At 45.0% G+C, this 27,800-nt stretch overlaps 1 long non-coding RNA gene across 1 annotated transcript; it reads right to left on the bottom strand.

Moving 5' to 3' along the window:
• Positions 1 to 393: 393 nt before the first annotated feature.
• Positions 394 to 17,815, bottom strand: LOC142301579 (uncharacterized). The gene is made up of 3 exons (XR_012752838.1): positions 17,723 to 17,815; positions 3,195 to 3,260; positions 394 to 1,506 (listed from the first exon to the last, which is right to left on the bottom strand). It is a non-coding gene; the product is annotated as an uncharacterized LOC142301579 (long non-coding RNA).
• Between the last annotated feature and the right edge of the window lie 9,985 nt (positions 17,816 to 27,800).

The raw sequence follows: 27,800 nt of genomic DNA, 5'->3' as shown, positions 1-27,800 counted from the left end.
GAGAGTACAATAGGGTTTTACCAGGATAACAATTAAAATATGTTAGGAGTGCCACTCACCTGGCAGGGTTATGGAAGGCACAACCACTATAACCACATAAGATATTATGGCGACTGCCGCAGCCCCACGTGGGATAGATATTAGGTGCTGGAGAGAAGATAGGATATCATGCCGCGCTCCCGCCAATGAAAAGAATTGTTGATTAAGAGTAATATTTTTATTCTATAGGTCGACGGGTTTCTGGGATCAAGTCCCCTTCCTCAGGACCAAGGAAATCGACAAAGACTCTTTGTTGATTTTCTTCGTCCTGAGGAAGAGGACTTGGTCCCAGAAATGCGTCGACCTATAGAATAAAAATATTACTATTAATCAACAATTCTTTTCATTGGCGGTAGTGCGGCATGATACAATATCTTCTCTTCAGCACCTAACAATATTAGATATTACATATTAATTGTATACATATCTAAAAGGAAACTGTCAACACCAAAAAAAAAGCATTAAATTGATATAGCCAAGTTATAGCAATCCTGCCCCTAATTATAGTGATGTACTTTCCTTCCCCTACTCACCCTCTGACCAGTTCTATACCACCAATAGCAGCAGACCATGTGGCCGCTACAGGACAGGTGAGCTGAGGGAGCCCAGTGAAAAACAGGCCAACAACCTGGACAGTATTCCTTTTTTGATAGGTTGCAGAATACAGTTAAGTACAATGAAGGAGCAGGGAGTCAACTCCCAGCTCCACCACATATTTGGCAGGCTGCTAAAGGGGATATCTGACTTTCCCCAAATCTTGATTTTTTTTTTTCCTCAGCTGCAGGACGAGTCAGAGTTCAGCAGATACCAAGGCTGGGATTTTGGAATGGGGAGAATGCTGGAGGAGAGCCTTGTTTGTTGGGAAGACACTTGAGAAGTGATAGACATCTACTTGGAGTCTGGCTGGTGTAATGTCTTGGTGGTGGATCCTCTGGGCCGTGCACCGGACTCCTCCAGTGAGGCAACCCGGAGCTAACCCCTATACAGGGACTGTGTGATCACCCCACCAGAGAGCCTAGATGCATGGCAGCCAGAGCACGAGTGGTACAGGGACAGCGTCCTTCAGGGAACTGGTATAAAGATGTCTCTGGGGTCACAGAGTTCCTGGAGGCAGTGCACGTGACGGGAATCAGGTTCAGGTGCCGGGTAGAGACGTCAGGCGGGATCCAGGTGCCAGGTAGAGACGTCAGGCGGGATCCAGGTCCAGGTGCCAGGTAGAGACGTCAGGCGGGATCCAAGTCCAGGTGCCGGGTAGAGACGTCAGGTGGGATCCAGATCCAGGTGCCAGGTAGAGACGTCAGGCGGGATCCAGGTCCTGCTGGCATGAGGGCTGAGGTCACCAGGTGAAGTCGGGGATCGGAGACGGGTACAGGCTGAGGAAGGATGATAGGATTCACAGCCGATAGTCACCGGAGGACATCCCGGGCAAACTGGAGTCAGGACCAGGTTAAGGTAGCAGGACTGGCTCTGCGGAAGAGAGAGAGTAAATAACAGGACAAAAGCACAAGGGGACCTGAGCACCTAGCTAATGTAACACGTTGAACAGGCGCCGCCCATATGGAAAGGGCAGCCTTATATACCCTGTCCCAGTAACATGTCATATCCTGCTTCAGAAGTGCTGGGCCTATAAGTTAAGGTGAGTGGGCGCGGCCCAGCCCTATACACATGCATGGACCTCAGAATCATAGCCAGACAACTCAGAGTCAGACCACTCAGAGTCAGACACAAGGGACCCGGACGTAGGGGAGCAGAAGTGGGAGCGGCAGCCGTGACCGATGGGCACGTAGACCGGATCAGTGGGTAAGGAGCGGTGCCGTGATGGCGGGAGCGTGACAGCTGGAAAGGAAGAGAAGGAGTGGTGGGAAGCGATGCACTGACGGTAGACTAGAAAAGAGGGAGAGCCATTAGTTCATCAGTGTCAAGTACAACCAGCTCACGAAGAGGCAAGCACATCAGTGTGCAGCCAAAGTTCTTCTATGTGTATTATGGGGGCCACCATTACTGTATAGGGGCACAAATACTGTTTGTGGCACAATGTGTGCACTATTACTAAATGTGAGCACAAATAGCTGTACTATTATGGTTCCACTAATACTTTGTGTAACATAATGGTGGGCTTTATTACTATGGGGAGAACAAAAGAGTGAATGAAAGACACAAAATGGGCATAATTTCTGCAAGGGAGGTGCTAAGGGAGCATCAGAACTGTGTGAAGACACTACAGGGCACTATCAAAGTGTGTGGGGCTATAGGTATACATTATTATTGTGTGTAGCACAAAAAAGGATTTCTATTACTGTGATTCCATAAGGAGAAACTATTAAAGCAAGGATCTTAGAAAATCTATCAATGCTTTTTGTCATTCCATTTGTTCTCTCAACGCAAATTGAGGCTCACAGTTCTGCCATATTGGTAATCCCATTAGCAACCAGAGACAGAAATTAATAAGATCACACTGACAGGACAAGGGACAATCTATGGCATGTTCAAATCCCCAAAAAAGAGAACTTAACAGGTCCAGCTCAACATGTGATTTTCTTTTTATTCATCAAATACAGTGAAACAGCATTACAAAGATAATCATTCTTGTGTGGATAACATATCCATGAATATGAGCGCTATAGTTGCGATTCCATCAATGTTCAAATTCCCCAGTTGGACATAAAAAATGTTAAAAAGTGTAATAAATTGTTATTTTTTGTTCTCCAAATATTTAAAGCTTTTAAATCTCTTTTTTTCTGATTATTACATATAAAACATAAACAATAAAAATAAATTAATTTATATCACCATGTCAGTAAATGTCCAAACAAGATAATAATCATAATAATAATAATAATAGTTGTTATTATTATTATTATTATTATTATTATTACTACTACTACTACTAATAATAATAATAATAATATACCATCACTGTAAAAGTCATAGAATTACTGAATTATATTCACCTTATCTTCAGGAGATAAAATGGAAGTGATTAAAAAGTAGAATGTTCCCTTAAATAATACCACTAAAAATTAAAGATCTCGTGTATAAAACAAGCCCTTTTGCAGGTATGTCCATGGAAATATAAAAAGCAAAACCGTCTTAGAATACGGCGACACAAACCATTTTTTTAAGGTCAGAAAAAACAAAATAGATTATCAGCTCACCGATCAGCTGTTCCATTGGTCTCTGTGACGGTATTGCGCATGGAGAGGTTAGGCAACCTTGAAAATCTGAAGAAAAGAAAAGGAAATCCAGCACAGACCTCAGAATATTGGAACGTCCATGTTTATTGATATTCCATTAAAATACCATATTGTAAATCTGGTATACAGCAATAGATGTCACAGAAATTATTCGCACAACAGTAGCATGGGACTACGCGTTTCGACTATCTGTCTTAATCATGTTCCCAATCTGATTAAGACAGATAGTCGAAACGCGTAGTCCCATGCTACTGCTGTGCGAATAATTTCTGTGACATATATTGCTGTATACTGGATTTACAGTTAGCACAGTTAGTGGTCTGAATACATATTAAAGGGAACCTGTCACCAGATTTTCCCTTGTAAGCTGCGGCCGGCACCAGTAAGCTCTTATATACAGCATTCCAGAATACTGTATATAAGAGCTCAGGCCGCTCTGTATAACGTAAAAAAACACTTTTATAATACTTACTAAAGGGCGGTCCGGTCCAATTGGTGTTGCTGCTCTTCTGTTCAGTGCCTCCTCTTTCCTCCTTCTTCTGTGGCCCATGTGGATGATGTCATCCACACTAGCCGGCATTGCGCTCCTGCGCAGGTGCACTTTGATCTGCCCTGCCCAGGACAGATCAAAGTATTGTAGTGCGCATGTACGGGTGGTCGTTAACCTTTCTTCGCATCTGCGCATTACAGTACTTTCATCTGCCCTCAGCAGAACAGATAAAAGTGTGCCTGCACAGGACAGTGATGCCGGTCTGGTCTGGGTAGAAGGAGGGCGACAATCACCGCAGGGAGGAGGCGCCAGACTGGAGAGCAGCGACACCCATCAAACCAAACCGCCTCTTAGGTGAGTATTATAAAGGTGTTATTTACATTCTACACAGCAGCCTGGGCTCTTAACACAGTATTTTAGAATGCTGTATATGAGCTCAGTGCAACTTATAGTCACCAAATCTAGTGACAGGTTCCCTTTAACTTACAAATGAAGCTTTCCTCACCTTGGAAGTTTATATTGTGTAACACAGCCATCATCAGTGACCCGTCATATGATGGAATACTTCGTCATATGTTGGAAAGACGAATGTCAATAGCCCACGGTGCTCAAATTTGTTTTCTAGTTGATAGTGCTATATTATAAGTACAATATTATTACATTGTATTATTTTGGTTATGAGACTGAGGAAAAGAAAGCTTTTTGATGACAGCCAAAACCAACATTCACACAAACTTGAAAGCCTTGAAATTATTTCCTAGAAACTGAGGTAACATACATAAACAATAAGTAGATTGTTAAAATCCAGTTGGCAAGTAGAGTTGAAACTGGCATTAAAGAAACCAAGAAATAACATTATTTTACTGTACTTTGCTTACTTGCACTGGTTCCCTAGATACTCAAATTTCTTCCTTGTTCCGCAGTATTGGCTGATTTCAACATATACAGTACCTATCAATATCTTGTCATATTGTTGTTCCTAAAATCAAGAAACCTTCGAATAATTAGCACTGATAAAAAATCTCAGTGCTCATCTCAGCAAAAAAATAAGAAGGTCACCTAAGGCTAGTTTCACACTTGCGTTGTTTTCCTTCAGTAGCAATCCGCTGTTTTGGAAATCAGTTGAATCCGTTAACGGATTCCGCTGCTTCCCATAGACTTGTATGGACGACGGATTGCGACTAATGGACCTGCGTTTCTTCCGCTGACTGACGCTGCGCTGCTTCCGCCGGACGAAAGGAACGCAGCATGTGACGTTTTTTGAGCAGCGGAAGCCTTAGGATTTCGCTGCGCATGCTCTCTCTGGCTCCCTGCACACGTAACCAGGGTACACATCGGGTTACTAAGCAAAGCGCTTTGCTTAGTACCCCGATATTTACCCTGGCTACGTGTGCAGGGAGCCCGACACTTCCCCGCTCAGCTCCGCCCCCCCACACTCCACTCCACATGTACACATGCACACAAATGCACACACGCGCGTGCGCACACACACACACATACACACACACTCACCTGTCCCCAGCCATGCAGTCCCCGCGGCACTGACGTCCTCAGCGCCATGGCCCCGCTAGGCTCCACCCACACCGCACTCCGCCCCCCGCACACATTCTCGGCGGCCGAACGATCAGCTGATCACCCGGCGGCTGGCTGCTGGGTGCGATCAGCTAATCACCCGGCGACCGGCTGCTGTGAGCGATCAGCTGATCACCCGGCGGCACACTATTGTGAACGATCAGCTGATCACCTGGCGGCCGGGTGATCAGCTGATCGTTCACAGTAGTCTGCCGCTGGTAAAACTGTAAAGAAAAAAAAAGCAGATTCCGTTGTCTTGTATGATCCGTTGCATCCGTCACACAACGCAATGCAACGGATGCCGTTCATCGCAAGTGTGAAACTAGCCTTAAAAAAAAGAAGAAAAACAGCTAATTGTTTCTCCAGAGTATGGACAGACATAGAAAACGATAGGATCTTATGTCTAAACACTGACGACTATGGGAAAATGAATACATTCTACATATAAGCAAAAAAAAATAGAGGGGATTTTTTTTTGCAAAACAAAGTTTTGGTGAGAAGAAACATGTTTGCAACCTCTGACTACATATCACAAAGTGTCAAGCAACCAGTGAAAGCCTTTGTAACAGTCCAGACAAATGTACTCCTACTGTGTATTCAGAAGTGCTTTATCTTCACAGATGGGAGATTGTTAACAATGGTTTCATTATGCTCATACGCATAGAGGCACACCCAGAATGCCACAAGGCTTTGCATTGCATGATTTGTCTGATCTGTTGGAAAAAGTCAGCTCACTATGACAGAGCCAACATAAACCTGATAAGACAATTCTGCTCACTTCTGGATTTTATATAAATACACATTAAAGAAGTATGGTATCTGCATCTTTATAGTACAACATGCAGAAAATAAACCTTGCTGTGTTAAAGGGAACTTGTCATCTGACTCATTTTGCCCAAATTGCGGGAAGCATGAATCAAAGCTTGGCCGCACTATTACAGCCAGGTATATTTTTTTCTGTGAAATGTTCCAGCCTTTTTCGAGAAAGTATACTTTAAGGATGAGACTAGTCTGACTCTGCCCACAGCTGGCTATTTCCCGCACCACTGCAGGTGATTGAAAGGTCTCTCCAATAGCAAGAGACTTATCAATCACCTGCAGTGGTGTTGGAAGAAGCCGGCCAAGGGTGGATCCAGACTAGTCTATTCTCATGCATTTGTCTCTGGCTAGATCTTTAGAGGGCATCTATCAGTAGGATCAACCTTCTTAAGCCATCTATATGAGCATATACTGTAGGTCATAGAAGGTTGAATAAAATGATATCTTCATATCGTCAATCCGATATCTTAATTCAAGGAAATCCACGTTTTTTCTTAATATATAAATGAGCTGTTAAGATCTGTGGGCTGGACATAGATCTTCCCAAGAATCCGCCTCTATATTAAATGAAAGGGGGTGTTACCAGTGTTAGACATTTACTGGGGGTCATATCTCACATTGGTAATGCCCCCTTTTATTTAAAATAGGCTCTGAAAGTCATGTCGGCATCTGATCTCCCAGGATAACAAGACATTGCTATGTTACAAGACCGCTGCAAGCAAGCAGGCACTTCACTCTCACATCCTTTAGACAAAACTGTCATCCGGAAATGAGAAAGCAGCAGCAGTTCTCACTTCTTCCATGTGTCAGATTCGTCTGAAGGAAGTGACAGTGAAGTGGCTGTTGATTGGTTGCAGGGCTCACGTGACATAACAATGTATAGGCTGTTATTATTTTACACAGGTGAAATATAGTGATTGAGAATGGGTTGTCCAAAAAGTGGACAACTTCTTTAAACACTTCAAGTCAGTATTCTTAAAAATGTTGACTCTACAACATTATTGTCCAAAAGTTGACAACAGATTACCTATACATTACACAGATTAAGGACATATACATTGTGCTCATCTGATCAGCAGTAATTATTAGCTAAAAGTTTGTATGTTTAATTTATTGAATATTTATTGAATAGTCCCATTACCAAATTTTGTACAATGCATACAAGGAAACAATATCTCATTCTGGGCTTTCCATCTACATAGCTGTGACATATTGGTTGAAGACTTCATAAAAATTGCATATATGTGCAACATAATGTATTCATGTATTACTACTGAGCAGGGGCGTTGTTAGAGTCCTAAAATATCAAGCCTTAACCCTGCCTTTACCCTCGGGCGATTTTCCGCTTTTCGCTTTCGCTTTTTCCTCCACTTCTTCCGAGAGTAATAACTTTTTTAAGTTTTCCGTCAGTGTAGCCATGGCAGGGCATATGTTTTACAGGACAAGTTGTACTTTTAAATGAAACGATTGTTTTTTACCATGTAGTGTACTGGAAAATGGGAATAAATTCTAAATGTGGAGAAATAGTGAAAATAATGAAATTCCACAATAGCTTGAGGTTTTTGTTTATTCAGCATGCTCACTATTTGGTGAAACTGATTGGTCCATATGCGACTTTGTAGATATCAAACATGTATACTCTTACTTTTATCTAAGTGGTGAAAACAAATTCAGAAGTTTGTCCAAAAAAATAATAGAGCTTTTGTTGCCATTTTCCAAGACTCATAATTCTCTAATTTCTCACCATGTTGTGTACCAATAAGATTCATGGATTTTAGATTTTGATATATCAGGCATTTCTGAACACTGCAATACCAAATATGTGTATTTTTTAAACTTTTTTAACTGTTCTATTTTCAGTGGGGAAAAAGGGTGTGATTTGAACTTTTCGTTTTTTTATTCCTTCATATTTTTTTTAAAAAAAATTTATTACATTTTTTTATTTATTTTACTAGTCCCCCTAGGGCAATTTATCTCTGCAAAATCCGATCGCCTATGCATTTCTGCTGATCAGAGCAACATTGCTCTAATCAGCAGAAATGCTCATCTCCTGTGAGTGGTGGTGCTCTGTCGGCTCTCACAGGAAGTGAGTCATGGAAGCATCAGGGCTGGGTCATCAGCTGAACCTGCGCTACCATGACAACACATTGGCACCCCGTGATCATATCACGGGGCCGCCACTGGAGCTGGGTTATGGGGCGATCTCCGACCACTTGCGCCTGTTAGTCACACATATCTGCTGATTGGATAATACTTGGAGAATTGGCGAATACTGTCGGCTCGCCGCCAAAGCCCGCGGTAACTGGAGGGAGGCGACTAAGGACATACCAGTATGCCCTTGTTCGTAAAGGGGTTAAAGTACATTACCTCATCCCCACAACTTAAAATAGAATCTATTCATATATAACACAGGTCTCCCCAAAAAAAAGGTTTTCCGGTGAAAAGGTTTTTAAAATAAATTTAGGGTGTTTTTAGGGTCCTGAAAAAAACACTAGTTTTGCTGAATTGGTTCTTTATTTTTAGATAATGGACATCCATAAAATCAATGCATTCCCCCAAAGTGACTTGTGTGTGATAACAAATTCAATAGTTTTTGGTCAGTCTTTTGACTCTTTTAGGCTATGTGCGCACGCTGCGTTTTTTTGCCTCATTTTTGCACGTTTTTTGGGTGCAGTTTTGGTCTCAAAGCTGCATGAATTTCCTTCCCCAGCAAAGTCTATGAGATTTCATTTTTGCTGTCCGCACGTTGCAGGTTTTTTTGGCTGCGTCTTTGTGGTGACCACTAAAATGCAGCATATCAATTCTTTTGGCGTTTTTCACTGCATTTTTCACCCATTGAATTCAATGAGGTATGGAAAACTGCAATGAAAAATGCAAGTTGTTATTTTAACATGCATTTTGGTGCGTTTTTTGACAAGACTTGGGGTCGGCAGGGATTGATTGCTGGTATTTGGCTAGATACTGCTCCCCATATAAACTCTATGGGGACCAGAATCGGGCGCAAAGGGGTAGGAGTAAGTGCTTCATACTCACCGATCACCGACACGGCTGTCACACAGCTCCCGCGGCAGCTCTTTCATCTTCCAGAGGCGGCCGCTCATTAGGCTCATAACATATTCACTCCTTCCCTGCTCACCGGTGGGTGTGATTGGTTGCCAGAAGAACTGCCCCCACGCTGAGTGACAGCTGTCTGAATACAGCCAATCACAGATGCCAGTGGGTGAGTCTATATCGTACAGTAAATTAAATAAATAAATAATTAAAAAAAAATAAAACGACGTGAGGTCCCCCTCAATTTTGATAACCAGCCAAGATAAAGTCTCACAGCTGGGGGCTGGTACTCTCAGGCTGGGGAAACCCAAGGTATTGGGAGTTCCCCCAGCCTAAAAATATTAGCCAGCAGCCGCCCGGAATTGCCTCATCCATTAGATGCGACAGTCCAGGGACTGTTCACGGCTCATCCCGATTGCCCTGGTGCGGTGGCAATCAGGGTAATAAGGAGTTAATGGCAGCAGCCCATAGCTGCCACTAAGTCCTAACTTACTGATGGCAAGCGTCTATGAGACACCCCCTCATCACTAAGCTGTAAGTGAAAGTAAATAAACATAATCACCCAAAAAATCTTTATTTGAAATAAAACACAAAAAAGCCCCCTCTTTCACTACTTTAGTAACCCCTAAAACACTCCTCCAGGTCAGATGTAATCCACACAAGGTCCCACGATGCATCCAGCCATGCTGCATCTGACAATCACAACGAGCGGCCATAGAACATAACTGCTCGCTGTGAGGGTCAGGCCGCAAGTGAAGTGAGCCATGCGGGATCAGCGGTGACTTCAACTGTCAACGCACATCACCTGACTGAAGTCACCGCTGATCTCGTGCTCACTTCAATCACGGAGGGATTTGCAGTAACAGGTGGAGGACTCCAGCTATCACCGCACATCACCTGACTGGAGTCCTTCACCTGTTACCACAAATCAGGCCACGGCTGAAGTGTGATATCAGCGGTGACTTCAGTCAGGTGATGTGCGGTGACAGCTGGAATCCTCCACTTGTCACCGCATATCAGGCCGCGGCTGAACTGAGCCATGAGATCAGCGGTGACAGGTGGAGTACTCAAGCTGTCACCGCACATCACCTGAGTGATGTCAGCGCTAATACTGCGGCTCCCTTCAGTAGATGCCTGATAGGTGGAGGACTCTTGCGTTTTTTTTTTAGGCCAAAAACGCTGCTCTTTGTAGTCACCACAAAGATAAAAACGCTGCATCTTTGTGGTCGCCACAAGATGAAAACGCTGCATCTTTGTGGTCACCACAAGATAAAAATGCTGCATCCTTGTGGTCATCACAAGATAAAAACGCTGCATCTTTGTGGTCAAAAAAAGATGCAGCATGCTCACATAGCCTAAAGGCTGCTTTACATGGTAAGACCGATTGTGCGATTTCACAATCGATCGTACCCGCCCCCGTCCTTTTTGCGTCACGGGCAAATCGCTGCCCGTGTCGTACAAAGTCGGTAACCTCCGTCACACAGTCACACATACTTACCTCTCGTGCGACCACGCTGTGGGCGGCGAACGTCCACTTCCTGTAGTGGGAGGGACGTTCGGCGTCACAGCGACGTCACACGGCCGCCGGCCAATAGAAGAGGAGGGGCAGAGATGAGCGGGACGTAAACACCTCCCACCTCCTTCCTTCACATAGCCGGCGGTGGCCGCGTGACGCAGGTGAGCTGCTGTTCATCGTTCCCGGGGTGTCACACGGAGCGGCGTGTGCTACCCCGGAAACGATGAACAACTAAATTAAACTATATTATGGAACCTAGCGAACAGTACACGACTCACGATTTGTGAGCGATACTGCGTCGCTAGGAGGTGTCACACAGGCCGGCATCGCCAGCGATGCCGGATGTGCGTCACAAAAACCGTGACCCCCGACGATCTATCGCACGATAGATTGTCTGGTGTAAAGCAGCCTTAACAGCGTCTTAGGTAATGAAATATCCCATTTAATTACTTTGCATTTCAATTTGTAGGCCTACAGTGCTATAAAAGTGACTTTTTGAAGACAAAATTCTACTGTGAATTTGTTGGGGGAAAGAAGTCAGCTACAGTAAAAGTGTGTCAACCCAGTCTTGGTTTATACCCAAAACGTTCTATATAAATAAGTATATAATTACATTTGCAAATTCTTCCTTCATCAAGAAGAGCATGCATCAACAATTCTGATGTATTCTGCTAGATCTGTGGACAGTACATGGTTAAAAAGCAAAGAAGAAATATCACAGACCTTTAGCATAAAGTATACATAGCTTATTTTGGAGTACAGCTTGGAGACCAGGATAAGATTGCAAAATCTTTGAGGAGTACCTATGACATTGGACAAATGGTGAAAAAAAAAGTTTAAACTTTGGTGTATCGATGGTACGGAAAGAACCGAAAAGCCACCATGATGATTGTTATTTTTGTATTGTAAAAATTAAAAGCTTTAATCGTTACAAGAAAGCTTGGTGGGATTATCCTGATTTGGAATGGGCAAGATGATCTATTCCACATGACAATGAAATTCCCATACCAGTTTTTACCAGATTACCAGACCATCCACTGTCAGACTCTGAAGAGAGGTAGGAACTGGAGTGTATGGCATGTGGTAGTGTCGCGGGCGGAGGAGGGGACGCTGCGCTCTCCCACTGCTCGGGTCCGGCTGCCGCTGCTCTGCGGCTGCTGCTGCTCGGTGGCTCGAGCGATGGGCCGGATCCCGGGGACTCGAGCGGCGCTCCTCACCCGTGAGTGAAAAGGGGTGGTTTGGTGTTGGGGATATTGTCCGTGACGCCACCCACGGTTCTGGTGATTTTTGGTAACACCACCGCTTCTCTTTATGGGGATCCCGGGAGCGGTGACAGGGAGCAGCAAAGTTGTTAGTTCTCCCCTCCGTGGGTAGGGGGTGGTTGTCCCGGGGCCCAGTGATGAGGTGGAGGAAGAGGGGTGGGAGGCCCGGTGCGGGGCTTGGTGAGGTGCAGGGTCGCGGGGGCAGCGCTGTGCCTCACGGCACGGTGGTACTCACTCAGCCTGAGACGATGACACAGTTCTCGGTAAAACACACGGCTGGAAAGACGGTTCCCACGGATGGCTGCTGTTGCTTTTCCCCAGTAGTTAACGGTGACTGTCTCTTTCCCTGCACCTATGTTCAATGTTGGTAGCGATGGATTCCCACCGGTAACCCGCTCCCCGACTTGGATATGGGCCAGAGGAGCCCCTCTTTGCCCGCAGGCGCTGGCCCTGAGAAACTGGTGCCTTGGCTGTGGCGGTGTCTCTCTCATACGGTTGGACTGTTGCCTTCAATCGGGACACAGTTGTTTGGAGACCCGGAGGTCCCCTTCACTGATGGATTTGGCAAATTCACGGCAACTTCTAGCCTTGCCGGGATCCAAAAGGCCCCTGCCAATGGTGCTGGCTTCTCCTTGTGTACCGGTCCGGTACCGCCGGGCCACCACCCGTCCGCGGTCCTTACGGTAACTCCGATAGGCCACTCCTGCAGACGGTCACCGCCGTCTGCTAACCTTGCTGTCTCGGTCCGGGGCACACACCCGGACCAACTTCAGGCTTTCAAACTGTCACTTTTCCTCCTTTCACTTTCACTGCACAACTACTCTCTCTCCTCTCCAAATCTGAACTGCCTGGTTTTCCCGCCTCCAGGACTGTGAACTCCTTGGTGGGTGGAGACCAACCGCCTGGCTCCACCCCCTGGTGTGGACATCAGCCCCTGGAGGAAGGCAACAAGGATTTCAGGTCTAGCTCAGGTGTACCTAACCGGGGTGTAGGGTGTGGTGATGTCATTACCTGTGACCCCTGGCTTGTCCAGGGCGTCACATTCCCCCTTAGCAAAATGCAGACCGTCCGCGGGCTGCCCGTCCAACACCGGTTTTATTTTTCTGAAAAAGATAAAAAAACAATACAAGTAGAAGAACATCATCCCACAATGGGAGGCACTTTTCTTAAACGTTTCGGTAACGGTTTCAACGGTTACGGCTTCCGCTCTCTCCCACCCAAGCAACCTGGCCCTGATGCTGCCCCTAAGAAACAGGCAGCACCCCTTGACTCCAGTCCTGCACCAAGTTACCCGAGCGGGATCTGTCCTTCCCCTCCAGAGGATCGCCACCGGTTCCGGTGGTGGCTGGGCCCCAGCCTGCTCCACTGCGGGCCCTTCCTCCAATCTGCCTCTCCGGAGGCGGTAACGGTAAGCTGCAACAAAACATTATTTACAAGTCACTAACGTTTGTGGTTGCCATGCAAGTTCACGGGCTTGTCCGTAAGGAGTCCCTTATGCAACTTTTCAAGCGGTCCCCACGGGACAACAGTGCCGGCCACGACCGGTTTCAAATCACGGTTCAATCAGGTGACTTCATCGGTTGATCACTTATCATTTTCTCATAACTTTCAACTTTTAAAACTTTAAACACACACAGGTGGTCCCAACGGGGACGGTGACAACGGTGCTCCGCTGCCCTTACTGTGCACTTTCGTCCTCCCCACCCGGCTCTGGGTGGAAGAACACGGGCACCAGCCCCTCCAACGCATAGCAAGCGCGGCGAGGAAGGGCCGCCCGATACCCATTATTTCCACTCCGGGGGATGTATGTGGCCTCCATGCCATGCAGAGCGACGACTCCTTCATCTTCTTCCGAAACGGGCTCGGTGTCAGGCCCGGAATCACTATCGTCCGTCCCTGCGCCAGGCGGGTTGCCACCAGCTGCCGCAGCTTCCAGGCTCGCCACTCTCTCGGACACTGTTACGAAGGGGTGTACGCCCGACGGGCCAGTATCAGCGCGGTGCACGGGCAAGGAGGACGGAGGCGGCATGGGGGCCAGGGGTAGACCGGGTCCCTCAGCCGCAATGGCCGGTCCCTCGGGGACACAGGGGCGTGGGTCACTCACCAGCTCCTCCATCATGGCCTCCATTCCATACACCCGTGCAACTGCAGCTACCTCCTCCACCTCCGTGGTCCACTGCTCCATCAGTCTACAGATCTGGCTCCGGTAGTGTCGGCAGATCCCTGCCATCCGGGCCCTCAGCCATGCCGCTGTCCCGGGCACCGGCTCGGTAGCCTCCGCATAGCTAGGTGGAGCGGACATTCTTTGCAGGGGTCAGCGGATCGTGGGGTCCCGACGTCCCTATCTGTATAGCCGCGGCTACATGCGACCAGTCGCCATTTCGTCCCACTTAGCCTCTTTCCGGCCCCTCCTCCATCGGGGCGGGGCCTTGGCCTTCGTGCCTCCACTACTCGAGAAGACGCTCGAGCGGGAACTTTTCGCGCCAAAGATGGCGGCTTCTGAAATTTTTCGGCCGGACACCTCCGGCGGTAACAAGGCGCACCTCTACCCAACGGCAGAGCGGCAAGATCCTGTTCGTGACGCCAAGTTGTTGCGGACGGAGGAGGGGACGCTGCGCTCTCCCACTGCTCGAGTCCGGCTGCCGCTGCTCTGCGGCTGCTGCTGCTCGGTGGCTCGAGCGATGGGCCGGATCCCGGGGACTCGATCGGCGCTCCTCGCTCGTGAGTGAAAAGGGGTGGTTTGGTGTTGGGGATATTGTCCGTGACGCCACGCATGGTTGTGGTGATTTTTGGTAACACCACCGCTGCTCTGTATGGGGATCCCGGGAGCGGTGACAGGGAGCAGCAAAGTTGTTAGTTCTCCCCTCCGTGGGTAGGGGGTGGTTGTCCCGGGGCCCAGTGATGAGGTGGAGGAAGAGGGGTGGGAGGCCCGGTGCGGGGCTTGGTGAGGTGCAGGGTCGCGGGGGCAGCGCTGTGCCTCACGGCACGGTGGTACTCACTCAGCCTGAGACGATGACACAGTTCTTGGTAAAACACACGGCTGGAAAGACGGTTCCCACGACGGACGGCTGCTGTTGCTTTTCCCTAGTAGTTAACGGTGACTGTCTCTTTCCCTGCACCTATGTTCAATGTTGGTAGCGATGGATTCCCACCAGTAACCCGCTCCCCGACTTGGATATGGGCCGGAGGAGCCCCTCTTTGCCCGCAGGCGCTGGCCCTGAGAAACTGGTGCCTTGGCGGTGGCGGTGTCTCTCTCATACGGTTGGACTGTTGCCTTCAATCGGGACTTAGTTGTTTGGAGACCCGGAGATCCCCTTCACTGACGGATTTGGCAAATTCACGGCAACTCCTAGCCTTGCCGGGATTCGAAAGGCCCCTGCCAATGGTGCTGGCTTCTCCTTGTGTACCGGTCCGGTACCGCCGGGCCACCACCCGTCCGCGGTCCTTACGGTAACTCCGATAGGCCACTCCTGCAGACGGTCACCGCCGTCTGCTAACCTTGCTGTCTCGGTCCGGGGCACACACCCGGACCAACTTCAGGCTTTCAAACTGTCACTTTTCCTCCTTTCACTTTCACTGCACAACTACTCTCTCTCCTCTCCAAAACTGAACTGCCTGGTTTTCCCGCCTCCAGGACTGTGAACTTCTTGGTGGGTGGAGACCAACCGCCTGGCTCCACCCCCTGGTGTGGACATCAGCCCCTGGAGGAAGGCAACAAGGATTTCAGGTCTAGCTCAGGTGTACCTAACTGGGGTGTAGGGTATGGTGATGTCATTACCTGTGACCCCTGGCTTGTCCAGGGCGTCACAGTAGCAGTGGAAGTGAATTTGAGGGAAGCTTTTCGAGGCCTCAACCAATAAGCCAAAAATAACTCACTGACTTTATTTGAGACTTAAATCTGTTCAAGCAAGCATCCGAACTTTTAGCATTAAGATTAATGAATGAAATCTTATAAAGCGGGAAGTTAAAATTACAGCCTATTATAAAAGAGAAGAGAGACTTCTCCCATATTTCAACCAAGAGTAAGAACTTGTATACTACCAGAAATTGTACTTCAAATGGGACTAATGGAATATTGACCACAAGACTGGGGCTTTTAATAGCCAGCTCCATTAGAAGCTTGAAATATGTTCTCTTGCACAATGGTAACCGTTATGCTTCTCTTCCCATTGGCCACTCAACAAAGCTTAAAAAAGAATATGAAAATGTAAACATTGTAGTACAGAAAATGCATTATCATGAACATCAGTGTTCAGTATGTGATGATCTGAAGATGGTGAACATCTTGCTTGGACAGCAATCTGGATACTCAAAATACTCTTGTTGCATATGCCTCTGGGATAGCATGGCAAAGGAAGGTCATTGGACAAAAGTGTCATAGACTAAAAGGGAAGAAATGATTGTTGACGCTGCAAATGTCATCCAAAAGCCGTTAGTGTATCATTCTCCCAGTGCATGAGGTGTTCAAAGTAGAGAAGTCATAGCTGGGTGATCCTTGCTTCAAGTGACACGAGTGGCTTGATTTGTGATTTATTTGTTCTTCTTGCCATCCATGGTATTTATAACATCTTTCTCAAGCACCACATTTTGAAGGTGTTTATTCTTCTTCTGTCTTGTTTTTTTTATTGTCCTGGTTTCATATCCTTATGTTACCACAGAAAAGACCAAACTATGTACCAGTTGCATGTTCCTTGCGTGTGAAATGTTCTTTGATTTGAGGATCTTGTCCAATGACTTTATTGTTGATTTGCCCATAGCTATTCTCCTATTGACTTCCGGTGTCATCGCTGCATTTTGAGTTATCATTGATTCAAGGAGGTTAAAGTCCTTTCCAACCTCTAATTCATCATTGTCCATCTCAAATGTATCCTGGTCATACCTAGCAGTAGTCAATATATTTGCCTTCTTTGTTTTTAGAAGCAGTCCAATATTCGAGCCACCACACCAGGGGGGAATTAATTAAATGTCTCACCAAGTATGCTATAATACACAACAGTGCAGGTTCATTTTTAAGTTGATTATTTTGTATGGAAAGCAAATAATGTTACAAATATATAAATGGTTATTGGCAGAAAAAAGGTTCCCCAACCCTGGTGTGTGGGCATAGTGTTATGTAAAAGAACAGGTTTTGTGTTTCATTGCAAATATTTTGGAAAGTATCATGTCAACAATATTTCTTAGGTAATCTACTTGATTAGTGTATTACGAAATTTGTCATCTTGTTGACAAAAACAAGAGGTGAAACCTAGCAACATTATATATACACCACAAAAAGTCTATGCATACACATCAAGCGAACGTCTCAATCCTGTTCTTTCTTTGCAATTGATGCTTGCTTGAAGATGATACTTAGGAGTGATAAGTGCAGAAACATTTATCAAATCTGTCAGAGTTCACCTTTCATTTTTTAAACTGCTGTAATAAACTTGTACTGTCATTATCTGTTTAAGAAATGAGCCGAACCACTATATCATAATAATGAAAATTACCATTAAAAATATTACTGGTAATTAATAAATTGATTGCAGTTTTACAGCTAAATGTCTCTGAGTTTATACTCAAGACATTCAAATTGTCAGTATAAAAAGAACAAAACAATAGCATATTGTTACATACTCTTAAATATGTTATCTGGTGTTGTAATAAAAGTCTGCAGTCACTCTTTGTGACTCTTTGTGACTGCAGACTTCTGAATCCCCACTGTCATGTGCAGTGCAGATCCTCGTTTACGGATCACTACTACACAACCTACCATGCGTTACCCGTAGTTTTCTATTACCTGATTGGATTCTGCACACACTTCGAACAAGAAACCTGGTTTCTGCAAGTAGCTCTGTTCTGTCAGGTATTGGTTGTTTTATTCACCACTGCTTCTGACATGTTAGGAGTTAATTCCTCCTGGAGCAGTGGCTGGTTTCTCGGTGAACCAGGTTTGCTAATCACCATTTCCAGCTGGTCTCCTCCTACTTAAGCCTGGGGAGTTTTCTGTACCATCGCCAAAGATAGTTTCTGCTTATAGTTTCCATATCCCGGCATCCGTGGTATTCCTCTTTTTGGTGACCAGCGACTTGTTGTCTGCGTTGTTTGAAAGTTCACTGGAGGGACTTGCTTCTACCCATTTTGGTTTATTCCCTCCAGTGTCATTTTGTATCTCATCTGTGGTTGTTTGCTGTGTGAGTGTTTCAGTTTAATCCCCTTGTCTGTGTCTTGCAGGAGGTTGTTACTTTGGGTCCAGTCTATCCCAGTGTTGGGCTACGGGGGAGGTATTAGGACAGGGTCAGTAAGGAGACAGAGCCCGGGCGGAGATCTGGACCTCCCTGCCTTCAAGGGTACCTCCAGGGTCAGGGGGAGCGCAGGGCCCACAGTCCTAGGGTCAACATAGCCTCCCCAGTGTCCTTCCCGCACCCCTTGACATTGACATCATGCATACTGCATGCGATCAGGATTTTCTGGTGTTACCAGTAAGAATGAGTGGCAATCTGACTACATCTTTACGATTCAGACACATACAGTCTCATGCTGACTAGACATGCTCGGCCTCACTAAATAATAGTGAATTGAGTGAGCCTGAGCATGCCTAGTTGGTCATGGGACCGTCCACTCTTAAGGCCCCTTTACACACTGAGACTTTCTAGCGATCCCACCAGCGATCCCAACCTGGCCGGGATCGCTACAAAGTCTCTGGTGAGCTGTCAAACAGGCAGACCTGGCCAACGACGCAACAGCAGCTTTTTGAAAGGGAAGTCGCTGTAAAGTCCCCTTTACACACTGAGACTTTCTAGCGATCATGCTGCACAGCGGGAAACAAAGGACCAAAGAATGGTCCTGAACGATTTGTAGCGATCAGCAACTTCACAGCAGGGGCCAGGTCGCTGATGTGTTTCACACACTGCAATGTCGCTGGGGAGGTTGCTATAACGTCACAAACCGGTGACGTTACAGCGATGTCGTTTGCGATGTTGCAGTGTGTAAAGCCACCTTTACTGGAAACACTAGAGAACTTTGAAAGAGTGTGCATCGCTGTAATTAAGGATTAAGAAGTCTGCAGCGACTGGAGACTTTCACCAGAAGACTGGACAGCTCCTTTTTTTTCTAGCAAATATATGCCCCAGATACAGATTGTCCTTTTGTAATATGTTTTACACTTTTTCATCAAGATTCTTTTTTTTCTAAATTAAAACTATAGGCTTTTATACTATGGGATTAATAACAAATGTATAGATTACCGTATAGAAGAACAGACATAATTAATTACTATTTTTTCCATACTATAAGATACACTTTTTAACAAGAAAAACTGTTGTTAAAGAATGCAGGAGGCAGCTTCATGTGATGGAGGAGAATGCTGCTACAGCATTCTTCCCGATCACAGAAAACTTCTACTTCACTTCCTGCTCTATATTGATCTATGTGATCTTTGCAGCGCAGAAGAGGAAGCTTAACGGTATGTGAACGGAGACTGCAGCAACTGAACTGCTGAAGGAACTTCCACCCAAATAACTCAAGGGCCTTTAGGCTATGTGTGCACTTACCGGTTTTTGCCGCGGATTTCCTGCGGATTTGCTGCATGTTTCGCTGCAGAAAATGTTCATAACATCTCTGCAGTGAATCACCAGCAAAACCTATGGGCAAAAAAAATCCTGTGCGCACTAGGCAGAATTTGACAGCTGCATGTTTTGCTGCGGGATTCCCGCAGCAAAAACAATTGCATGTCAATTATTTTCCGCACATCGCTGCGGGATTTCACTCCATTGACTCCAATGTTAATCGTGAAATCCCGCAGGGAATAACGCAGGCAGCAAATTCTGTGCGGTTCACTGCGTTTTCCTGCGTTATTCCCTGCAGTATTTCGCGGTTTACCTCCGGTAATGTACATCGCCTGTCTGCGGTTTTGCAGGGAAGTGATGTCATTACAGGAAGAGGAAGCCATGCAGAGAGTAAACACACACATCACAGACACACATACACATCACAGACATAGATCACAGACACAGACACATAGAACACACATAGAAAGAAAACGGAAATATAGGAAAAAAAACACGTGTGCTCCGCTGCATATTCACCGTCCAGCTGAGGTAAGCACACAGCGGCGGCCCGGTATTCTCAGGCTGGGGAGGGAGAGGGGCAGGGTTAATGTCCCCCGCCTCACTCCCCCTCCGGCAGCCGAGAATATCAGCCGCAGCTGCCCCGGGACTGTCGCATGCATTATGCGGCAGCACCGGAGTGTCCTCGGCTCTTCCTGCCACCGTGTAGCAGTGGCAGCAGGGTAATACAAGGGGTTAATGGTGGTGGATCACCGCCATTAACTCCAGGCTTGATCATGGCAGTGTCTATGTGACAGCTGACATGATCAACCCGTAAGTAAAGTGAATAAAACACAGACACCGAAAAATCCTTTATTTTAAATAAAACAAACAAGCCTCGTTCCCCCTTTTTTAACTCCTCCCGTACCAAAGCTCCGGCGTAATCCACAGCTCCGACGTCCTGCGCTGCTTACATCCAGCCGCGACTGTCACAGACACAGCGCTGAATGAATGCAGCGAGACAGCAGAGGTAATTACCGGTCATTTCCCACGGCCGGTAATGTGAACTCACTGCCAACCGTGGGAAATGTAGCGATCTGTCCTCTATCTATCTATCTATCTATCTATCTATCTATCTATCTATCTATCTATCTATCTATTTATCTATCTATCTATCTATCCCTCTATCTATCCCTCTGTCTATCTATCTATCCCTCTATCTATTCTTCTGTCTATCTATCTACTATCTCAGAATTAAATGACTTTTTTTTTTTTTTCAATGTGCTTTATTGCATTGAATGCAATAAAGCACATCCTAACCCGCACGCGGCAAAACCGCGGCAATACCGCGAACAATACCGCGGTGAAACCGCAGCAAACCGCGGCAAACCGCATGCGGTTTTCGGGTGCGGTTTGCCGCGGTTTTTTACCGCGGGTGCGGTAATCTTTGAGAGCATGCGGAATTTTCTCAAGAAAATTCCATTTCCCAGTGCACACATAGCCTTAATGGTAGAAGGTCCATTCAGATCCCATCAGGAACTGCAAAATGTAGTACTGTTTAGTTTGTGTAAGTGTAACTGCACATGTAGCAGAGCTGTGTGTGTGTGTGTGTGTATGTGTAAATGCACATGTAGCAAAGCTGTGTATGCTGGTAATGTACATGTAGTAGAATTGTGAATGTCTGTAAAGTAAATGTTCATGTAGCAGAGCTATGTATGTCTCACACGGTGTTTGGCCCTAAACCCGCTGAGAGCCATGGTGGCATTTGATGCTGTTCACACTGCAGAGTCTGACACTCCTCGCTATGTCTTCTTTGGTGCTTCAGGCTCAGAAAGGCTCAGGTGTTGACCAGCTGTGTTCTCATTAGTAATCGGGCTTGTGTGACGCCCTGGACTAGTCAGGTCGTCCCAGGTAGTCACACACACACACACACACACCCCTCCCCGATTAGGTGACAGCAGCCAACCAAGAAACCCTTGTTACCACCCTGCAGGTTTGATGTCCACACCAGGGGGGGTGGAGCCAGGTGGTTGGCTCCGCCCACCGAGGAGTTCACAGGCCTGGAGGCGGGAAAACAAGCACATAAGTTGTAGTGCAGAATAGAGAGAAGTCAAGTTCAAGGGCAGACCTGTGTCCAGACCTGCCAACAGACTACTCCGGTGGCTGGTTCGGAGCCCAGCCACCTTTGGCAAGGAGGCAGACAGTGGTGGCCGCCTGCAGGAGCTGGGATTACAGCCGGTGGAACCATAGGGACCGGAGTCGGGCGGTGGCCCGCCGGTACCGAACCGGGGAACTGATTGGAAACCGGAGCACCAGGAGGGCCACTCAGACCCAGTACAAAGCCCCGAACCGACAGGGCCGAGTCAAATCAACTGATTGTGGACTGGATTTAAGGACCTATCCCACACAAGACCCGTTAGAAGACAACAGCCCAACCATATAGAGTAAAGCCACCGCCAAGGCATAGAGACCCAAATTATGGTTGCCGTGGTGTGGGCCCATGAGCAGGGGGCCGCCGCAGCTGTGCAGCGCCGAGATCAAGCCACGCAGACTCCCGAGTCAACCCTTATTAGTTGGGAGCTGGGACCCGGCAGTACCGCAGCAAGTGGACCCGAGGTGGTGCAACTCATGGAGGAAGAGGTACCGAGTATGCTGCCCCTGCCGCCGTTCCCGCTAACGGCCTACAGCCCCGGAACCTACTGCTCCTGGATGGGGAATCCGGTTGATCGTCAGACCGTCGGCCGCTCCGGTCCCCTGCGGTGGTAGCCGCACTCCGAATTAATCCCTGAAGTTTACAGTTCACCATTTTAAAGTTAATGTTTTAAAGTAACGTCTCGGGTCTTCGCTTAGATGTTTATATTACTCCATGGAAACCGGGACTGCCATGTGACGTATTCCCGGAAGTGACGTCCTCTCCGGATTAATACGGTTGTCTCCATGCATTGCTATGGAGACTGGGATAAGTCACGTGTCTATTCCCGGATACTACGTCATTACCTTCCCCGATTCTACACACCAGTTCCATATTGATGATGGATTTTCTACCTTTAAAGAGGCCTGAGATTTTATAACAGATCACTCCTGGACGAAGCACGTTTAGGTGCGAAACGCGCGTCAGTGTGTTTGTGGGAGGCCGTGGCACTATTACGCACCTGGACTATTGGTAATGTTATGTATTTATATGATGAGATTGTAGATGCATTTCTCTATAATCATATGTATATTACTTTTTACTTATTACAGAGAGGGATTGTAGATACAATTTGTTTCTTTAGACATAGAATAATATAATTTATTGCCGATATATGGAAGTTCAGTAATACTAATAACAAGTGCCAGGTGTCTCCCATTTATTCCATCCATCTTTTTTGGGCTGATCCATTCAATGCTATGTATTTTTATGTAATGTTTAATAAAGATGTTGTTAATTGAATTATACATATTGGCTTGCATACAATTTCTTGGTGTGTATATGGTTTTTGTGCAATAGAGCCATCCATACGTATATTGTGGTTTTTGGTGTTATTATTGTAAGTAAAGCTTTGGTCATTGTCTTGCTGCCTTCACCTTTCTTGTGTAAATAAATGATTTTTTTCTCATGTCTTGTGCCATTTTTATTCCATGTAGTGCTATTGAAATGGGAAGGGATATTTTTTAAGTAACATATTTTATTGTAAACTGTCTCCTGAATACCTGTTTAATTAATAATTAGACTTAGTGGTTAAATTCTTGTTAATCAGACTTTTGTTGTCTAAACTTTAGCTTTGCTCATGAGACTTTAATTGGGGTGCATTCATTTTTACAACATGGTCTTGAATTAATTTAATAGGAAAATTACTTTTTGGAGTATGAAAAATAGCAAATCTTGTTTGCAATCCATGGCCCACAGTTGTGGGAATGTTTTGTAGTATGGTATCCCCTAGAAAATGTTGATTCTGAAATGGAAACGAAAGGTTTTTTGACAAATCTGTTGGAGTTTACTCACTTATGCTGAGCACTGTATTTAATTACTGTCAGAATAATTGCACTAAAAAGCTTTGCATATAGTTAACTGTGATAATTACTGTACTCGTACATTGGTTAGGAATGTTTTACTTTTTTACTTATATAATGTATCGCTTTTTAAAGCAAAGATTTAGCTTATTATATAATACCTAGGTTGGAGGGCAGTCATTTAGTCACTTGGAGTATTAATAATTGTGTCTGTGAGGTTGAAAATACATACCGTCTCATTACAAAATCATGTTCAGAGATCCAATTTCTAATATGCTTTAAAGATTAAAAGGAGGATAGCATCATGGCACAAGAGATAGGAGATATGGTTTTTCCTCTCCTTAGTGACACAATTCATTTTTTTTTAAATTATAAATATGTTGTGAATTAAGATTATTATCTTATGTATGAGCTCTAAAAGGTACTAACACATAAGTCAATAGTGCAAAAAGTAATAAAATAAAAGTCCCTTGACAAATTGAAAACAGAGAACAGGAAGACAATATTGAAAAGAAGGTTTCTTGGATTGTTAATAGTGATGTGTGATTATTGAAACATACTGTATGTATTTTAGTTTTGCAAGTCTAAATGAGAAGCGATTGGGACTCAATATAGGTGATTTATGTACATTGGTGTGAAAAAGTTTTTTCCCCCTTGAATGTATGTCACACTTAACCCCTTCACGACCATGGACGGATATATCCGTCATGGATCGTGTCCCGGTAAGCCCCGCCCCCTGCCGCGGGCAGGCGGCGTGGATCGGCACACATATCAGCTGTTTTCAACAGCTGACATGTGTGCCTACATGTTCCAAGTGGAATCGCATTCCACCCGGAACATTAACCCCTTAGATCTCGCTGACAAAGTCTGGCAGCGAGATCTATATGCGCGCGGCCATCTTTTTTACTTACCGCCGCCCCCTCCGGACGTCACGTGAGTGATCACGTGACGTTCGGTGGTTGCCATCGTAGCACAGGGTCATGTGATGACGCCTGGTGCTACGAAGTTTCACTTTCATTCTTCCTCGGCACGGAGCAGAGGAAGAAAGAAAGTGACTATTTCTGCTGTTTACAGCGGTATAGCTGTAATCAGCAGATAGCGATCAGCAATCGGATTGCTGATCGCTATAGCCCCCTAGGGGGACTAGTAAAATAAAATAAAAAAAGTAAAAAAAAGTTTTAAAAAATTAAAAAAAAAATAAAAAACCTAAAAGTTCAAATCACCCCCCTTTCCCCCCATTGAAAATTAAAGGGTTAAAAAATAAATAAATATACACATATTTGGTATCGCCGCATTCAGAAATGCCCGATCTATCAAAATATAAAATCAATTAATCTGATTGGTAAACGGCGTAGTGGCAAAAAAATTCCAAACGCCAAAATTACGTTTTTTGGTCGCCTCAAGTTTTATGCAAAATGTAATAACAGGCGATCAAAACGTAGCATCTGCGCAAAAATGCTACCATTAGAAACATCAGCTCGAGACGCAAAAAATAAGCCATCACTGAGCCATAGATCCCAAAAAATAAGAACGCTACGTGTTTCGGAAAATGGCGCAAAACGTGCGCCACTTTTATTGGACAAACTTGTGAATTTTTTTTAACCCCTTAGATACAAGTAAACCTATACATGTTTGGTGTCTACAAACTCGCACCGACCTCAGGTATCATACCCACACATCAGTTTTACCATATAGTGAACACCGTGAATAAAACATCCCAAAAACTATTGTGCCATCACACTTTTTTTGCAATTTTTCCACACTTGGAATTTTTTTGCTGCTTTCCAGTACACCATATGGTAAAACTTATGGTTTCATTTAAAAGTACAACTTGTCCCGCAAAAAACAAGCCCTCATATGGCAAGATTGACGGAAAAATAAAAAAGTTACGGCTCTCGGAAGAAGGGGAGCAAAAAACAAAAACGCAAAAACGGAAAGTGCCCCGGGGCTGAAGGGGTTAAATGTTTTAGACCACCAAAACAAATTTAGATATTAGACAAAGACAAGTAAACATAAAATGCAGTTTATAAATGAAGGTCTTTAGCATTAAGGGAAAAAGAAATCCAAACCTACAGAGTCATGTGTCATATACAGCAGTTAGTTCCCCGTAAACCCCATAACTGGTTGGACCACCCTTAGCAGCAACAACTGCTAGTAAGCATTTCCGATAACTGGCAATCAGTCTTTTGAAATGCTCTTGAGGAATTCTGACCCATTCTTTTTGCAAAATTGTTGTAATTCAGCCACATTGGAGAGTTTCCAATAATGAACTGCCTTTTTAAGGTCATGCCACAGCATCTCAATTGGATTAAGGTCAGGACTTTGACTACGTCCCTCGAAAGTCTTAATTTTGTTTTTCTTAAGCTATTCAGAAGTGGACTTGTTTATGTGTTTTGGATCATTGTTCTGCTGCATAACCTAAGTGCACTTCAGCTTGAGGTCAAGAACAGATGGCCGTACAGTTTCTATCAGGATTTTTTGGTAGACAACAGAATTCATGGTTCCATTTACCACAGGAAATCTTCCAAGTCCTGAAGCAGCTAAACAGCCTTAGACCATCACACTCCCATCACCATATTTTACTGTTGGTATGATGTTCCTTTTCTTAAATGCTGTGTTACTTCTATGTCAGATGTAATAGGGCATACACCTTCCAAAAAAGTTAAACTTTTGTCTCTTCAGTCCACAGAGTATTCTACCCAAAGTCTTGGGGATAATCAAGATGTTTTCTGGTATAACTGAGTTAAGCGTTCTCTTTGCTCAGTGTGGTTTTCATCTTGGAACTCAGCCATGCAGGCCATTTTTGCCAAGTCTGTTTCTCATGGTAGAGTCATGAACACTGACCTTAACTGAGGCAAATGAGGCCTGTAGTTCTTTGGATGTTGTTGTGGGGTCTTTTGTGACCTGTTTGATGAGTTGTTGTTGCGCTCTTGCGGTAATTTTGGTCAGTCGGCTACTCCTGGGAAGGTTAACCACTGTTCCATGTTTTCGCCATTTGTGGCTAATGGCTCTCACTGTGATTTTCTATGGTGGCAACACTTTAGAAATGGCTTTATAACCTTTTCCAAACTGATAGATCTCAATTACTTTGTTTCTCATTTGTTCCTTAACTTATTTGGATTGCATGATGTCTAGCCTTTTTGGTCTACTTCACTTTGTCAGGCATGTCCTTTTTAAGTGATTTTTTTGATTGAGAACAGGTGTGGCAGTAATCAGGTCTGGGTGTGGATAGGGAAATTGAACTCAGCTTCCAAAGATGTGATACACCACAGTTAATTTTTGTTTTAAGGGGGGGTGCAACTACTTTTTCACACACGGCCCAGTAGGTTTAGATTTTTTTCCCTTAATAATAAAACCTTCATTTATAAACTGCATTTTGTATTTACTTGAGTTATCTTTTTCAAATATTTAAATTTATTCGGTGATCTGAAACACTTAAGTGTGACAAACATGCAAAAGAAAAAGAAATCAGGAAGGGGGCAAACAGTTTTTCACACCACTTTATGTAAAATGACCCACACTTCTCTCTTTCTAAAGCTCTGAGAATCGAATATTATTTTTGCATATGTTCTGAAGCAATAATTTGTGGTTATATGACAATTGAATTGTTTACTAACACCTTTATTTTCATGAAATATAAGATACTTGACAACATCTCCTTGTAGTATGTGAGGTGTGTTACTTTGAAAGAAATAATACACTGTGATGGGGTTACTAGCCCTGCTTGCTCCACGAGGTAATGACAGGAACATTTTCCATTTAAAAGTCTAGTTGGTTTAAGTCAGTCAATCATACATAAACCACACTCACAAGCCTTCCTTCAACTTCACAGAACATAAAACAATATTTATGGCTACATGCGCATGCTGCATCTTTTTGTGTTCACAAACTGCAGCCAAAACTGCAGCCAAAACTGCAGCCAAAATGCAGCCAAAACTGCACCTTGTCAGAGAGAGCCTGGAAATGTCACAAAAAACGCTTGTAATTGTAGGTGCGTTTTTGGTGGGTTTTTCACAACATGCGTTTTTGCTGCATTTTTGTGACAAATCTTGCCAAAAATGCAGGAAGAATGAACATGCTGCATTTTTTTTCATCACAAACTTTTGACAAATAAAACGCTGACAAATAAACTGCAATGTGCGCATAGCAAATCTGACTTCTCATAGACTTTGCTGGGAAGTCAAATGTCAGAAAGTTCTGACAACAAAACTGCAGCCAAAAACGCAGCAAAAACGCAGCAAAAAATGCAGCGTGCACATGTAGCCTAACTCGTGGTTAACCTGCTTAGGTTCTGATACACTTATTTGCCAAAGTATCACTGTGGAGGTATCTCCCGCT

The sequence above is a fragment of the Anomaloglossus baeobatrachus genome, chromosome 4 (assembly GCF_048569485.1).
Source record: "Anomaloglossus baeobatrachus isolate aAnoBae1 chromosome 4, aAnoBae1.hap1, whole genome shotgun sequence".
Classification (NCBI taxonomy): Eukaryota; Metazoa; Chordata; class Amphibia; order Anura; family Aromobatidae; genus Anomaloglossus; species Anomaloglossus baeobatrachus.
The sequence above is the reverse complement of the archived record's forward strand: the minus strand, read 5'-3'. Positions and strand labels throughout refer to the sequence as shown.